At 37.1% G+C, this 14556-nt stretch overlaps 1 non-coding gene across 1 annotated transcript; it reads left to right on the forward strand.

The window, feature by feature from the left end:
* The first annotated feature begins 13695 nt into the window (after window positions 1-13695).
* LOC148691697 (small nucleolar RNA R71) lies at window positions 13696-13806 on the forward strand. The gene has a single exon (XR_015955374.1). It is a non-coding gene; the product is annotated as a small nucleolar RNA R71 (small nucleolar RNA).
* Window positions 13807-14556: the final 750 nt, after the last annotated feature.

Genomic DNA, 14556 nt, shown 5'->3' on the forward strand with positions numbered 1-14556 from the left:
ACTTTCCCATCCAAACAACAATGTTGTAAGCTTCTATATGGCAATATATTTTGCATACATGATGGAACACATTAAAGTCATTTACTTTTAACGTTTCCACCCAAATATCTCTTTAGTCATAATAAAGAGATATCTCATTATCACTTCATTCATAATGAAGAGATATTCTATGATGGATTAGATTCATAATCTAATACATTTACGCTTCCATTACGTTACTCTAATTCTTCCTCATTCTTGAGGAATCCATCCTTAGTATTTCTTAAATACCTAAGGATTCACTTGACAGTTGCCATGGTTCTGATCCTGGGCTTGCACTGATATCATCTTGTACCGTTCTAGGTACAACTTATATCAATGTTTTCATACAATATGAAATACATAAATCACCTTTCTGCGTATGCATAAAGGATTCTATTTACGCATTATTTCTTTGGGAGTCAAAGGGTACATTCCCTTTGAGAAGAACAACTTCCTAGTCTTACTAGAATTGTCATTCTAATTGAAGTTTATCATCATATGAGAAACTTCCTAGCATCTCTTTGTCTATTTTAGGGATTGATATAATCCAATTATATCTTGAAATCTATCATTATAGATTTCCATCCCATGTATATAGACTATGTCTCCCATATACATTCTATCATTATAGAATGTTTAAAGTCATAACTTTAACGATGAAGAATTCCTTTCATTTTCAAAATTAATATATATCATGTATATATATTTAAATTTAAGAATATGATCAACTCCCACTAATCTTTTGTAAACCTAGTAAACAAAAGATTCATTTACATCTTTATGAGAAATCAAACAATTGATCTTTTCTCATAAGACGCTTATAGCTCCCACTAGCTTGCTAAGATCCATGATGGATGGATCTCTACAACTAACATGTATTAGAAGTATATATCATATATATATATGGGTAATTGATAATGTCCAACGAACTAAATCTTATTTATGTTCATTCTTCTCCTAATGGAGAAATACATTATCTTACGATGCTACTTTCCTTGATATTTTTCAAGGAAATTAATCTAAAGTGTTACTTTTTCCTTGGATCAAATCTAAGGAGGTAAATACTTTAGACGTCTTACTCATCTACTTACATTTCTTGAATTCTTTGAAACCTTTTGCAAAGTATTCGGACTTGTGTTTATTCAAAATAAACTATAGTCCAACCGAGAGTGATCTTCGATGAATGTCATACAACATGAGTAGTATTATGTTGTGGACAAGTGCCACTAACATCTAAGTGAATCAACCTCAACAACTTTGTGATTCTTTCTTCTTTCCAAAAGAATAAAGATTCGAACATTTCGCCTCTATACAATTTTAACAAGAAGGTATTGGATCCGGATCTAACGATCCAAAGCATCCATCTATGACCAACTCGTAACTTATGTTTTAGAGGTATCACAACTCAGTTGGGATTAGTCACTACCTTGCAACCTTTTGGGTTTTAAGCATCGTTATATTCTTAAACAGTTAACACTACCACATCATCTCTACTATAGAGACAACCAATTAAATTACAATAATCTAATTATTGATTAATAAAGAACAATGTTTTGTCAAACAAAACATTCATCCATCTCTACTATAGTGACGGATTTAAGTTCCTTAAAATTGGAATGTAAAGACAATCTTTAGTATTTTCCAATTTCTTTGGTAGTTCATATGAGGAAGTAAGTACAATCCGCTTTCGCAGAGATCTATATTCGATTCACGTTTGGATTGTGAAGTACTTTCTCTTCTCTCATTAATCTTCTACTTCTTATTAGCACACTTTTACAACAATTGTAAAACATAGTTACTAATACAGAATCATGCATTCAAGTAGAAGAACCAACTGTTATGAACTTTTCAAGAACATTTTACAATACCTTCCAAAGGTGTGTTCTTGACACTTGCAAGACATTTCTTGCAAATACCCCTTCCAATGTCCATCCTTTCATAAAGAAAGTTTGTTCCCTTGGAGTTATTTTGCCTTCTTCATTTGACTTCCCTTTTGATTACAATAGTCATGGTCCCTAAACTCCCACTATCTCTCTTGAAACTCATTTCAAATGTGTTATACACATCAAACGATTTGGAGAGCGTGCGGTTATTGTTCACTATATAGTTTACAATAAACTTAGTGAACCATTAGGATAGGGACACAAAGGTGAAGTCTTTGCCTAGTTTCCGTCTCGTTAAGTGGTTTAACACTTCAACACTCAATGATTCAAAATCATCATAAGTCCATATAAATGGACTATTTTTGTCAACCAACCATTATGTTCTAAACATAATAACAAACTTTCAAGAGTTGTTCAAGGCAACTCTCATTTCTTCATACAACAATTTGTAAGTGAAGAATCATGGCACATAAAGTGTCCATGCCCTTGTGCTTACTTCTCAAGTTCCTTGTTCGTGTAACAAAGAGACAAGCACTAAAGTTTGTGTTGATTAAGGGTTGTTCAAAGCAACTCTTATTTCTTCATACAACAATTTGTATTTGAAGAATTATGACATTAAAAGTGTTGTCCTTCTTATGTTAGACTTATCTAACATATTCTTCCAATGATACATTATCAATAGGAAGATTGTGAGGATGAGACTACTTAGTTACATCTACAAGCCATTAAAGACAATCTATGGGATTGTAGAACTAAGTCCGGAAATTAAAGCATTCGGCTTTTCTTTGTCAAGTTTTGGATAGCGTTTGCAAATATATTGGTAAACAAATACATAACGAATACAAATTGATTGATTTTAAGCCATTTGATTCGGGTCTTTAAATCAAATAGCACCACCCACTATTTTTGGCAAATTCCATATCCCTCATCGGAATTCGAGAGTTTTGTTGAACTCTTAGCAGGGTATGGGAGACTCACCATTACCAAGCCCACCTCAGAATTATATCATTTTGGTTAGCAAAAATAATGATGAGAGAATAACACTTTAGTCATTTACAACTCTTGTAATTACCCATCTAGTTTGGCCTCTAGAGAATGAATGCCTCAGAATTATATCATGTTGGCACCATTGCACTTAGTTAAGTTATTCCCACCATGCTTAGTTTATGTAGAGGTTCAAGCACCACCTCAGAATTATATCATGTTGGTCATACTCGTTGTCTACACTCACCTCATCATATGTTTATGGACTCCTCCTGGATGTAAGCACATACTTTGTACTTCCCCATTATAGGGTGAAGCCGGTGCATGAGTCACAAACGATTGGAGCCCACCACGGTGGAAGGCCTACGAAGAGATATTCAAAGCATCTCTCGCTTATCAACTTAATAATGGTTTGTTGAGGGTTTTAGGTCTCATCACATATAAACATACATTTTAATCCAATTAAAACATTTTGGTCCTATTACAACTATTGGTCCATATGATTGATTTAGTAGTATATAATACTCCCACTATGCTTTTAAAACGGTTTTTAAAGCAAGACTATATGGTACTACTAACATAAGATTTGCATTCATTGATGGACTATATAGTTGCCTTAGGGCCTTAGGATGACTATGAACCTTTGATTCGATTCAACACGAGCCTAGTGTTGAATCTCGGTCTAGGGATGGTGATTGATTTTAGTTACGCGTTTAATCACATTAAGGCGTGTTGTCTTATTGGGCGTTGGACCCAACTACTCCAATTTCATGCATATCGAATAAAACAAGAAAGGAGTACTTCAAAGTAAATAAGAGCTTATGCTCTTTTACAACAATTGATCAAATCAAATTACTTTAAAGTAAAGAAGAGCTTATGCTCTTTTACAACAATTGATCATATCAAATTACAACCAAAATTTAATCTACACATTCCCATGGTTCAAACAAATTTGAAACGGCCATTCACATAGCTCAATTATCGTAGGCTAAGGTTCATAATCACCCTTTCTTTAATTAATTAACGCTTTAACTAATTAAACTTGAATGCAACATTTTCATTTGGTTTTTGTATCCATAGAATTGATTTAAATGGAGCTAAATGAAATGAAAATCCAATTCTCATTTAAAGAGACAAAACAATTTTGTTCTCTACCTAATTTGGGCCAAAATGCTATGACCTCAACTTTTGGGCCATTTTGCAAAACTTAAACTTTTGGGGTCACTTTGTAAAAACACAAAAGTCCACTACTTCATGTAATTACAACTAGAACCCAAAAAATTTCCACAAAAGCTAAAACTTCATTAAAGGAGCAAAACAATTTGTCCTTTTAGTGATTTTGGACCTTTACGTAAAAACGTAAACTTTTGGGTCAAAGTACAAATACACAAAAGTATCAAAACTTTATGTAATTGCACGAAAGCCCCACAAAGACCCTAATTGAGTAGGGTGGCCAGCCATTTGAAACAAAGTATAAAAAAATTTCAAAGTTTTTGTAAGTGGGGTGTGTGAAATGGAATAAATCATTACACACCTACCCACTAAAATTTCTTTAATTTTTCAAAATAAATATCTAATATATTTAAACATAAGAAATATTTCAAAACAAAAACTTTATGAAATAAATCAAAACTTTGAATCAAAACACCAAACCTTTTGTTCTTGGCAAGAACATATCAAGAACAATGAAGAACATCCATGAAAACCCATAAGAGCTCCATGAACATTCTTCACCCAAAAACATACCAAAACCACTCAAACTTAAGGGAAATAACATACAACCATACTAGGGTACATAGGGGTTCCAAAAGTCACTTTAAAACACTTTTAACAAGTCAAACAAGAACCCAAAAATCCACCCTTTGGATTTGGCCGAATTTCCCCAAAAACATGGCACCAAATTTTAGCTCCAAAATTCATGCTCATATGAACTACATCTACAACATTTGAGATGGCAAATTTTCTAACAAAATTTACATTCAAAGAAGCAAGAATAAAGCTTGTAACAATTACAACATTCAAATCACAAACTATGAACTACAAAACCCAAAAGGATTCACCAACTACTAGACTTAGGCTCTGATACCACTTGAAGGAAGATTTGTGAAAAACATGTTCATTTAAGCAACATCAATAGCATGCAATTAACAATTAAAGGCGGAATCATGCTTGTATGCACTTAAAAACAAAACATTTACCCATGAAATTCAAAGCCTAGTAGATAGGTGAACCAAGACTCAACTCAAAACAAAATGAGTTGAGAAATCAATACCTTTGTAGATTCCTCTTTGCATAAGCAAAGGCTAATCACCCAAAGAGAGGGCCTTCATTCCTTGCATCTTAGATCCATGGATTTGGATGGATGAAAAGGTTTCTCCAAAGTTCCCAAAATTGAGAACCTCCAATGATTCATCACCAAGGCATAATGAAGAAGAAATGAGTGACCTTGGAGGAGTTTGATTGCTAGATGATCCCTCCAAGGTGGCCTAAATTTTAGAGAGAAAGGAGAGCTTGTGTTCTCATCCTTTCCCCAAAAATTACCATTTTTAAATTTTAGGCTATAAAGTCCTTTATATAGTCCCTTCAAATAAGTGACCTAATGGACCAAAAGCCCTATTCTTCTAACATGGCAAGCCTATAGGGTTTATTGGGCTTTCAAGCCCTTTGTTTATTCAAGTTGTCATACAACTTGAGTTAATGGGCTTGACATTCAAATCCCATTGGGCCTTGCGGCCCAAAACTAACCCGAGGTCTTTAACGAACTTATTCGTTTGATTAATTAACATATTAATTAATCCTAGCCTTAGATAAATAATTAAACCATTTAATTATTCTTACTCATCTCCGTTGTTTCTTCAAACTCTACCTTACTCGGTGAACGATCCATTAGGTTCCTTTTAGCGAGGCAGTGGGCGATTAAAACTCTTTCTAATCGATTGTGAATTGAAACTTACTTTCAATTCTCCCGTTAGTGATAATACACTTTTAGGGCTTCCACAAACCATGGTTGACGCCTAGCAGCATGTCATGGTTACCCAAGCTAATCAGAAGAGGTGGAGAACCATTCAGTTTTAGGATTACAAATGCAATACGGTCTTTCTCTAATACAATACTCTTGACCACATTGTTTGGTTTGATAGTTTATTCATGTCTACTATCCAATGTGAGTCTTGTGCTTATATGATTACCTTGAATGTGATTTGGAACACATTCCTAAATCTCATTCATACTTTGGCCAAAGATTCTTAATCATATCATAGAGTATTCTCCCTCAAACAGTTTGAAGGTTAGAGATCCCTTGTTGCGCATTCACTTGCCTCCATGGCTAAGTGGCTTAACCCCAACGATGCCATGGACACCCTCCTGATGGAGTGACTTTGACATAATCAAAGATTAAGGACCTAACCACAAGACAACTGTGATGCCTCAGGTCAAAAGACTAATTTGCATTATCCCAACCATGAGTTCTCATGTGACATGAATATGAGAACTCTTCGTTGATCGTGTTCAGTGAACTCATTCTCTATTGAGCACCTACGTACTTGTCTTGATGTCACACACACCAATGACTCGAGACTAGTCACTCTCCCTGAGAGAAGACATAGCACGTACTGATCTTAACGGACTGTTAATGCCCAATTGACAATCCTATGATCAGGAACGTTTAGGATGTGTCAACGAAAGAATGGTCTCATGAATCTAACTTCTTTAGATCGCATTCTTCCAATCACATATTCCTTGGACTTATCGTTTAAGCATATAACATTTATATGAGACGGCTCAAACAATAATGTTTGCCCTTTACATTTAAACTACATTAGTTTGAAATGTCCGTAAAGTATCATCATATGATTGGTTTTAGGGCACATTTCCAACATTGTCATGATAGAGCTTAGTCCGTTCCTTGTAGATTTTGGCATTCTCATATGCCTCATTTCTAGGTTCTTTCAACTCATTAAGTTGGAGCTTCCTTGCTATTCCAGCATCCTTGTAATCAAAGTTGAACTTCTTGATGGCCCAATATGCACGGTGTTCAAGCTCCATTGGCAAATGACAAGCTTTCCCAAACACAAGGCGATAAGGACTCATGCCAATGGGGGTCTTGTATGCTGTTCTATATGCCCATAGTGCATCATTCAACCTCAATGACCAATCCTTCCTTGTAGGGCTCACAGTCTTCATCAAAATGTTCTTGATCTCCCTATTGCTAATCTCCACTTGTCCTGAGCTTTGAGGATGGTATGGGGTTGCTACTTTGTGGTTGATGTTGTACTTCTTCATCAAGGATTCAAAGGGCTTGTTGCAGAAATGGCTGCCACCATCACTAATAATAGCTCTTGGGGTTCCAAACCTACAAAAAATCACATCTTTAAGAAAATTCAAAACAACCTTATGATCATTAGTTCTTGTAGCAATGGCTTCAACCCATTTGGATACATAATCTACTGCCACTAATATGTATAAGTGGCCAAAAGAGGATGGAAATGGTCCCATGAAATCGATTCCCCAAACATCAAAGAGCTCCACCACCAAAATGTTGTTCAATGGCATCTCATTTCTTCGGCTAATGTTCCCCATTTTCTGGCACCTATCACACTTAGAACAAAAATCAAAAGCATCTTTGAATAAAGTAGGCCAAAAGAAACCAGATTGTAAAACCTTTAGGGATGTCTTTTTGGCACCAAAATGTCCTCCACATGCCAATGTATGGCTAAATGTGAGAATGCTTTGTTGCTCACTCTCTGGGACACATCTCCTAATGATTTGGTCAGGGCAATATTTGAACAAATATGGTTTGTCCCAAACGTAGTGCTTTACCATGGCAAGGAACTTCTTTCTTTCCTGAAAAGAAAGGTCATTTCTCATTACACCACAAGCCAGATAATTAACAAAATCTGCATACCATGGTTCTTTTTCTTGAACAACAAGGAGTTGTTCATCTGGAAATGATTCATTTAGGGGCAAAGGTTGTCCAACTCCATGGTTTTCATTAAGCATGGACAAATGGTCAGCCACAACATTATCACTGCCCTTCTTATCTCGAATTTCCAAGTCAAACTCTTGTAGTAAGAGTATCCATCTAATCAAGCGTGGTTTAGCATCCTTCTTTGTCATCAAGTACCTAAGGGCTGCATGATCAGAAAACACAATAACTTTAGATCCCACAAGATATGACCTAAACTTTTCGAAGGCAAAAACAACAGCAAGCAACTCCTTTTCAGTTGTGGAATAGTTAAGTTGAGCATCATGCAGAGTCCTGCTTGCATAGTAGATCACATGTGGAAGCTTGTTCACCCTTTGCCCTAAAACTGCACCAATAGCATAGTCAGAGGCATCACACATTAATTCAAAAGGTAACGACCAATCTGGTGCCATAATAATAGGGGCCGAGGTTAGTTCATATTTCAACGTATTGAATGCATCCATACAAGCTTTATCAAAATGAAATGCAACATCTTTAGCTAACAGATTGCATAATGGACGAGTGATCATTGAAAAGTTCTTAATGAAACGACGATAAAAACCCGCATGTCCCAAAAAACTTCTTACTCCCTTCACAGTGGTGGGGGCTACCATATTGGTTATGACATCAATTTTGGCTTTGTCCACCTCCATTCCTTTGCTAGAAATTACATGCCCCAACACAATTCCTTGTTTCACCATAAATTGGCACTTTTCCCAATTGAGAACTGATAGGAGCATATTCATGCGACTTAATTAGCTTGTTCTCGTGCATTTATGTTGTGTTTATTTAGCTATTTTAGTGTTTAAGGCCACTTTTGTGTATTTTCAGATTACAAGGCCAAAGTGTGCAAGAAGATGCAAATTGGAGCCTTTTGGAGCGAAAGAGGAATGAATGAGTTGAAGACTTGAAGAAACGACGAATTCCTACTCCAACGTTGAATTCTTACCAAAACGAGGAATCCTACTCAAACAAGGTTTCCTATTTTAGGAAAGTTAACCCTAAGTTTCCCGTTTTGGTAACCTTTCCTAATCTTAAACGTCCGTATTTTCTAGCCACTTTGAAGTCCTTGTAGGCGCTTTAGGACACAAAACGAAGGCCCTAGGGCCCTTAACACCCTTTGCCGTGGGCTTTAGCCCAATTCCCTTCCCTTGCCGTGCAAGGGGGGGCATTTTAGGCCCATTCCATGCTTCTAAACCCTAATCCTTTTCCTTGCAGCCACATTCCCTTTAATTCCTGATTTAAATCCTTAATTCTAGCAGCCTTTAATTTTATTTTAGTTAATTATAATAAGCTAGGGTTAATTTTCTGAAACCCTACATATTTTACAACTTAGCCGCAAGTCCCCATCCATTTTTCACCCTAAGCATTCTAAATCCCATATCAGCCGCACCATATACTTCTCATTCTATTTTTCATTCAGCCATTTAACCTACTTCATCATTCACACTAATCAGCCACCATAACCCTAATTTTCTATTATTGCCGCAATCATTCTCTCCAATTTTTTATTCCCTAAGCCGTGGCCCCCCCATGGAATTATCCCATTTATTTTCTGACCTAAGCCGTAGCCTCCATAACACCATTCCATTCCATCCGCAAATGCCATTATTCTTTGTCCTTTAGCCGCAGCCACCTTTCCAAAATTCTCTCCCATTCTACAAACACTAATCATTCCATAACCCTAATTCATTCAGCCATTTTTTCCCATTCCTTCCCATAAACCCGTGCATCATTCTCACCCTAATACTCCCATTCCCCTCTGATTTATCCATACACTTTCCACCACCATAACCTAATTTCACAAACAGCCGCAGCCACCATCTACATTTTCTTCCATTTTCCTTCCATAATCCGTGCATATCCCTTCCATTCTAGCCAATTTCCAGCCTTCCCCCATCATTGCCGCATCCATCTCCACCATTCCAGCCACCATACAACCCTTCCTCCATCACTCCACCACCTTGCCGCACCACCTTATCACCATAATCCATCCCCAACTCACCCCAAATCATCCAAAAACCAATCTGCCGCAACAAGGAGAAGAGGAAAGAGGAGCTTCGACGCGCACCAATTCACGTGGATTCGTTGGGCGTTCTAGGTGTAATCAATCCTTTGTGCTTTATGTTTAAATTCATTTGTAATTCTCTTTTTGTGAACATGAGAGGCTAAATCCCCCTAGTTAGCTAGGGGGTGATTCGAAACTATGTTTATGCTTGCAATATGAATTGATTACTTTTGGTTGGAATTTCATGAATGTTGGATTCAATTCATTTAACTGTTTGATTGATAACTTGTTTGTGTATGTTTATTGAGAGTGCACGCTTAATGTTCATGCATGAATTTGACGCTAGAATATAAGTGAGTTTCACCTAATAGTTATGAACTTATATTCACAAGTAGTGGAGGTTGCTTATAAACAATCGCGTTAATTGAATTCCTGGCAAGAGTATCATGCTTTTCATAGTTACAAATGCCTTGTCGATGCTTATAATTTCCAAAGAACGTAATGATTCTAACTTGTATCTTTATCATGCTGTTCATATAGAGAACTTGTTAGGAATAATTTGTTTGCGATGCATATTCATCCAATTCAATGATTCTAGGGAATTTGAAGGTTAATTTAAGCAGACCTAATTAACTTGGAGTGTCGAGTTCCATAATTCATCGAAAGACCAACTGAAAATCAAAGTGTATGCAAGTGTGACATGTGTGGAGAAAAACCCCTTAGCTATTCCATCATCCATATCTTCATCAAATTTATATTTAGAATCTGCCTAATTTACAATCTGTGCATTTTAATTAATTTCGTCAAAAACTCAATCCCCCTTTACTTTAGTGTCCAATTTAGTTAGAAAGTGTCTTAGTTTGTGTTTTTAAGCATTTTGATTCATTCTATTACCCAATTTCGTCCAAAGTTGTCAAAGTGCTCAAAACTGCCCAGAAAGTGATTTTAAGGCAGTTTTGAGTGTTTTGGGGCTGTTTTGAGTCTTTTGATTTGTTTGAGTGCTTTTATTGTTTAGTTTTGCATTCTTTGAGTCTAGTTTAGTGTTTCAAACTTTATTTTACGTTTTTGAGTCAGTTTCCAAGTGATTTTGCAATCCCTCCTAATCCCCGGTTAAGAACGATCCCTACTTATTCATATACTACAATTGTCACAAGAGGGTTTTAATTTGTGTGCTTACTTAGTTCGCATCAAGAACCAAATTTGTTTCCTGACATCTTTGAAGTACTAAAGAGAGATGGTTAAGACATTCATCAAAAGAGGAACCAAACACTGAGAGGTCATCCATAAATACCTCAATGAATCTTTCTACCATGTCAGAAAAGATGGCCAACATGCATCTTTGGAATGTTGCTGGAGCATTGCAAAGTCCAAAAGGCATTCTCCTATATGCAAATGTGCCAAAGGGGCAAGTAAAGGTTGTTTTCTCTTGATCCTCCGGAGCGATTGCAATTTGATTGTAACCTGAGTATCCATCCAGAAAACAATAATGTGAGTAACCTGCCAATCTCTCAAGCATTTGATCTATGAAAGGCATAGGAAAGTAATCTTTTCTAGTGCTAGAATTCAACTTCCTGTAATCGGTGCAAACACGCCAACTGGCCGTGGGCTTTGTGGGCACAAGCTCATTGTTTTCATTCCTCATCACAGTGATTCCCACCTTCTTAGGCACCACCTGAATAGCACTCACCCATTTGCTATCTGAAATGGGATATATGATCCCCACATCTAACAATTTCAACGCCTCATTCCTAACAACCTCCTTCATGTGTGGATTGAGTCTTCTTTGTGGCTCACGGGTTGACTTTGCCCCTTCCTCCAAAAGAATCATATGCATGCACATGGTAGGGCTTATTCCCTTGATATCTGCAATAGACCAACCAAAAACTGATTTGAACTCTTTTAACACCCTAATTAGTTTATCCTCTTCATTTGGGGTGAGATCAGAAGCTATAATAATTGGAAGAGTTTCAAATTCAGCTAGATATGCATATTTTAGATGTGGTGGAAGTGGTTTAAGTTCAAGTTTTGGTGCCTTAACAGTGGAAGGAGTTAGATGTGACATTGATGATTCTAAAGGCTCTAAAAGAGGTGAAACATTCAAAGGATACAATGCTAATGCTTCCAAGGCAGCTACTTCTTCCATGAGTGCATCTTCTTCATCAAACTCATCTTGAGATTGACTCAAAACAGTTTGTAATGGTTCATTCGATTGTGCCTGCAAGAACTTAGAGAATACAAGTGAATCAAGCACATCAATGGCATAACAATCAAGAGATGAAGAAGGATGAGAAAGAGATTCAAACACTTTGAATTGAACTGTCTCTCCTAACACTGTCATAGTGAGGAGTCCATTTTGCACATCAATGATGGTCTTGGCCGTGGCCATGAAAGGTCTCCCAAGCAATATAGGCAACTCACGATCATGTATAGGAGCTTCTTCCATGTCCAACACTACAAAATCTGCAAGCAAGATTAGTTTATCAACTTGGACTAGAATATCTTCTACTATACCTCTTGGATATTTCACGGATCTGTCTGCAAGTTGTAATGAAATGGTGGTTGCTTTCAAATCTCCCAAACCTAGTTGAAGGTACACGGAATAAGGCATTAAGTTGATGCTAGCACCCAAATCAAGCATAGCCTTCTCTACTTTCTTATCCCCTATGGTGATGTTGATAGAGAAACTTCCTGGATCCTTGAGCTTTGGTGGAAGTTTTCTTTGCAAAACTGCACTCACATTCTCAGACACCACTACCTTCTCATGTGGTCCATACTTCCTTTTGTAGCTGTTTAACTCCTTGAAGAACTTCCCATATGCCGGCATGTTCCTAATGACATCAAGCAAAGGTAAGTTAACATTCACTTTGCTTAGTATATCAAAAATCTCCTTAAATGACTTATCCTGCTTGCTCTTGGCAAGTCTTCCAGGGAATGGTATTGGTGGAGTGTAAGGTTTCTCGGCCTTGTGAAGATTTGGTGCTTCAAGTGAGGAAGTAGCATGGCTTGGTTCCTCATTTGGTTTCTCATTGTCTCCTTGAGTAACACCTGCATTCACATGATCATATTCATTAGTAACTTCATTGCCAACTCTATTATCAATAACCTTACCACTTCTAAGTGTAGTGATTGCTTTGGCTTGCTCTTGGTTCCTTTGGAGTATCACGGGTTGGCTTGGAAACTTCCCAACCTCTCTTTGGTTCAAGGCATCTGCAATCTGCCCCAATTGTGTCTCCATTTTGGTTAGGGCTGCCGAATGTTGTTGGAGAGTGCTATTTGTGGAATGTTGGAATTGCAAGGTGTTTTGGGCTAACAACTTAACTGTATCCTCAAGGGTAGTGGCAGGTTTTGGTTGGAAATTTTGGAATTGATTGTTGTTCTTCCATGAAAGGTTGGGATGATCTCTCCAACTTGAGTTATATGTATTGGAATACACATCATTCCTTGGCCTTTGATTGTAAGAATTCATGAGGTTCACTTGTTCTTGAACATACTCGGGGTAAGCCTCCCTAGATGGACATTGGTGAGTAGGATGGCTTGGTATGTTGCAAATGGCACACACTTCATTTGCTTTTGGCACCATGTTGAGCACGGATTCAATCTTCCTTTCTAGGTTAGCTACCTGCAACAAAAGCTCATGATTAGAACTTGTTTCATAGACTCCAACTTTCTTACCCCTTAAATCTTTGTGTTGAGCATTAGACCCCAACATCTCATAAATGTTATATGACTCTTGAGCATTCTTTTTCTTCAATGCTCCACCTGCTGCATTATCAACAGTTGATTGACAAGTTTGGGTTAGTCCATCATAGAAAATTTGCATTTGTAAGTGAAAAGGTAACCCATGGTGTGGACATTGCAACAAGAGGCCTTTAAAACGCTCCCAACACTCATTGAAAGGTTCTCCATCATCTTGTTTGAAGTTGAAGATTTGTCCCCTTAATGTGGCTGTCTTTTGAGTGGAAAAGAACTTCTCCAAGAACTTCTTAGCCACGGCATCCCATGTAGTGAGGGAACCTGGTGTTAGAGTCATCAACCAACTCTTGGCCTTATCTTTCAAGGTGTAAGGAAACACTCTCATCCTCAAATTTGCTTCACTTACTCCCTGCAAAGGTAAACCACTCACAACATTGTAAAACTCTTTAATATGAGCTAAAGGGTCTTCATTAGGTAAGCCATAAAATGAGGGAAACATATGGAAATGTGAAGATTTAAGATCATAGTTTCTAGCTTCTGTGGGCAGCAAGATGCATGAAGGTGAATTTGGTATGATTGGTTGAGCAAAGTCCTCCAAAGCTCGAAGTTCATCTTGGTTGCCCGCCATCTCTTCTTCTCTTTCCCAATTAAATTGCTCAGATCCTTTACTTGTTGAACTAGGTGAATTCCCTTCTTCTTCTTCACGGATAATGGAGGAACTTGATGGCACAAAGTTGTCCAAAGTGTGGCCCTTTAACCGTTCAATTCTTTGGCCTAACTCAACAAGTCTATTTGACATATACTACCTGAAACAAAGTAACACAAGTTTGAATGAAAATCAAGAATCTACCTATAATGAAAAGAACAAAGTTTAAATAACAAACAACAATGAAAAGAACAAAGTTTAAATAGCAAACAAGCAATTACAAGGGACTGAAATCAGTCCCCGGCAACGGCGCCATTTTTGTTGGTGTATAATTCCTTCCTAATGCTAGAATATGTTT

Source organism: Pyrus communis, chromosome 13 (assembly GCF_041283825.1).
Source record: "Pyrus communis isolate YQ-2024b chromosome 13, ASM4128382v1, whole genome shotgun sequence".
In the NCBI taxonomy this organism is placed as follows: domain Eukaryota; kingdom Viridiplantae; phylum Streptophyta; class Magnoliopsida; order Rosales; family Rosaceae; genus Pyrus; species Pyrus communis.